Here is a 3,129-nt window from a genome sequence, read left to right as displayed (position 1 = left end):
AGACACACACGAGTTCGTGTTCTTTGAAGTTGAGAAAAGAAAGGGGACAATCCTTTTCGCAGATTGTACCGCCTTCGTACCGCCCGCAGTGTGGGCTGAAGGGATCAGTAAAGGAAATCGCACGCTAACGACTGGCGGGTGATACGATCCCGGGCTGAAGTCGGAAGAACTAAACGGAAACAACTCGTTAGTGCGTGCATGATGGTGTCTTTCTTCCTTTTTTCTCGCTGTTTGTGATGTTTTCCCTGGCCACGACGCTCCGTGGTCGCGTTCCTCATCTCTCAAGCTCCCCGTACTCCTCCGGCTCGTGGTGTGTAGCGTACCTATTTCGTCCCATCCCATCCCCCCTATCACAATCCGCTTTGTGAGAACCGTGACCGGAAATGATGGAAGCACGGACGGACAACGCACGAAACGCACGGGCGCGATCCGATCGCGATTTGCCAATTACTAATCCCATTTTGATCTATTTTATGTCAAACGAGAGCGTTGTTAAATGGAAACGTGTCAGAAAAACGCACAAAATTCATTTTGGAAAAACAAATTATAGAAAAGCAACGCAAAAACGGGGCGAACCTTTATCAGATGTCAAACACATTCTGTACGATTGCAAGAGCGACGAAGGATATGGTTTTGTATACTTGTGTATGTGTGCTGTCGTGTGTTTGGAGGAGGGAACTTAACGGACATTGGAGAATTAGGTGGATTGCATTCCTAGAATCGTAGAAAACAATCCACAGGACGGACGCGATCATATTGCCCTACTCCTTGTTATCTCTCGTTCTTGTCCTCGCGCCACTCACGCTACTCAAACTTGTGTTTTTATCAAGGTTGATGATGCCATTGTGATGAAAGATTATTTTGTGAATGCCTGTTTAAACGAGCCAATAAGGACAGCGAAGAGATTGCGCGTATAGACGGCTTGAACAAGAAAGAGTGATCGATCGAGGGAGATCGGCACGGTTCTTGAAATCATCATCCTCGTAAGCGAAGGGGGAAAAGCACAATTTGTCCTATGCTTGTTTAGGTCAACACAATGCAGAAATAAGAAGCATAAACCCGCACTTGGCGGTTGCATACTCCAGACTCCGAAATAAAAGTCACAAAAAACTAATTAGCGAACGCGTGTGGAGCAACCAGTTGACGAGAACAGACAGAAAAATGTGGACAAGGTTAAACCATTTGACAAAACAAAGAACTTACCTAACACAATCGATATTTATGATGTCGGCCCACAACTCACACCGAGCAGAGCCCCCCCGTTTTGAAAGAGGTCCTTCCTTCCTTCTCCTCCAGACGCGACACATTTTGAGCGAACAAAGTTGAACAAAGAATGTTCGGAGAGGATAGAGCGTGTTTAGTGGATGATGAGTGTGTGCGGATGGTAGTAATTGCGCAAACCAGACAAACGAAAGCCAAACAAAAAAAGTAATAATAATATTAATAATAAAAATTAATAACACAACTCTTAAGAGCATGCCGTTTTCGTTCCTTACTGAGTGTTCCTTTCGAAAGAAATCCTTGGTACTATCACAGCAAATGACAGAACATGGGTAAGGAAGGTTTCAATCACTACGCTTTATTCGCTAAAACTAACCGACCGGCCTGACAAAAATCGGGCGACCGATTTCGATTGACGCCGCACCGATTTCTACCAGGGCACCATGCAACGCAGAAGGTAGCGGCAAACGGTGGGCGTTCCGATTGCCGCCGCGCCAAAAGATTCGCAAAGTGCCGAATCGGACAAAACCCGATTTCTACCTGGGTACCATGCAACGCAGAAGGTAGCTCAAGCGCTCCGGCAAACGGTGGGCGTGGTGCGCAACGCGCTGTGTCCATATTTTCGGATCGTGAAGAAAATACACACGGTGTAGGATTTAATTTTTAAATTAACTTTCATTTGTATTTCTCTTTTCGATAGTTTCGATTTCGATAGATTTCTTTTTCATTTTATAATTTTTTTGCTTTGTTTTTATTCCGTTTTATGTCAAAGTGATTTTCCTTTTCATCAATATTCGGGCCGCTAAACATATGCACACACTGCGTGCTGTCTCTGTCCTTTTTCGCTCGCTCGCTCTCTCGCGGCTTATCTCGGAGTGCGATCGTCTCTGGCTCGCCAGTAGTGTTGTGCCGTTTGATTTCGTTCGTTTTTTGCGAGGCTGTGCCGTGCCGGATAAAATGGTGTGGCCACGCGACCGACGTACGCGCGACGCGTGGCCGTTTGTTTTTTTGTGTTTCCCCACAGTGGCAATCTTCAGCGGATGCGCTTGGCGCATTCGAATTGTTTTACACGTTCGATAAATTACAGCACCGCCGCACTATAAAAAGCGAAAGACAGGCGCAGCGGAAACACACCTTTTATCTACCACAACCTGATCATTTCTTTTGTCCAGCCCCCGAATGGGGAGGCGGTGGTTTGCGCCGCGCCTGGGAGATGTTATTTAGAGAAGCCGTCATAAGTAGCAGAGTGTTGTGAATGTTGTTCCTTAAACGCTACAGTTTTACTTTTTATACAGATATATGTATCATTTGTCTCAAGAATTACCCACTGTCGCCTTAAACACTACTTTGTATTGATTCGTGTGTTAAATTAGCCTTTCCTTTCCTTTTTACAACGTATGTATATCATTACTCTTTTTTAATGCAGATATAGAGAACTACAAAAATACAATGTACAAAACATAGTGCTGACAACTTTGCCTTTGTTGCGGTTAAAAAATCATCATTACTTACACACTAATACAAATTTTAAAGTTCCAAGCACAAAGCGGATTTTCATTCATATCTCTGTATGTATATATATTAAACTATGGTTCCACTTTGCTACGCTTTAAACCTACTTATGTACACTACATTGCAAAACTGTACGATTACAAAGTGTGATCGGCGAAATGAAGCTGCAATGGTAAATCGAGAAGCGAAAACGATAAACAAAATCGTTCTTTTGGCGATCGATGTATTCCTTTTTTTAAACATCTCTCTTACAGCACACGCTGCATCGGAAGGCTTCCCAGCCATTCGACTTCCTCTCGCCATTATAGACCTCCCCGTTGTTCGTAACCCTATCACTAGGTTGGCTTCGGGATGCCGTATGCGTTTGCTCGGGCCGGTGTTTCTCTTTCCTCGGAA

The sequence above is a fragment of the Anopheles bellator genome, chromosome 1 (genome assembly GCF_943735745.2).
Source record: "Anopheles bellator chromosome 1, idAnoBellAS_SP24_06.2, whole genome shotgun sequence".
NCBI classification, from domain to species: domain Eukaryota; kingdom Metazoa; phylum Arthropoda; class Insecta; order Diptera; family Culicidae; genus Anopheles; species Anopheles bellator.
The sequence above is the reverse complement of the archived record's forward strand: the minus strand, read 5'-3'. Positions refer to the sequence as shown.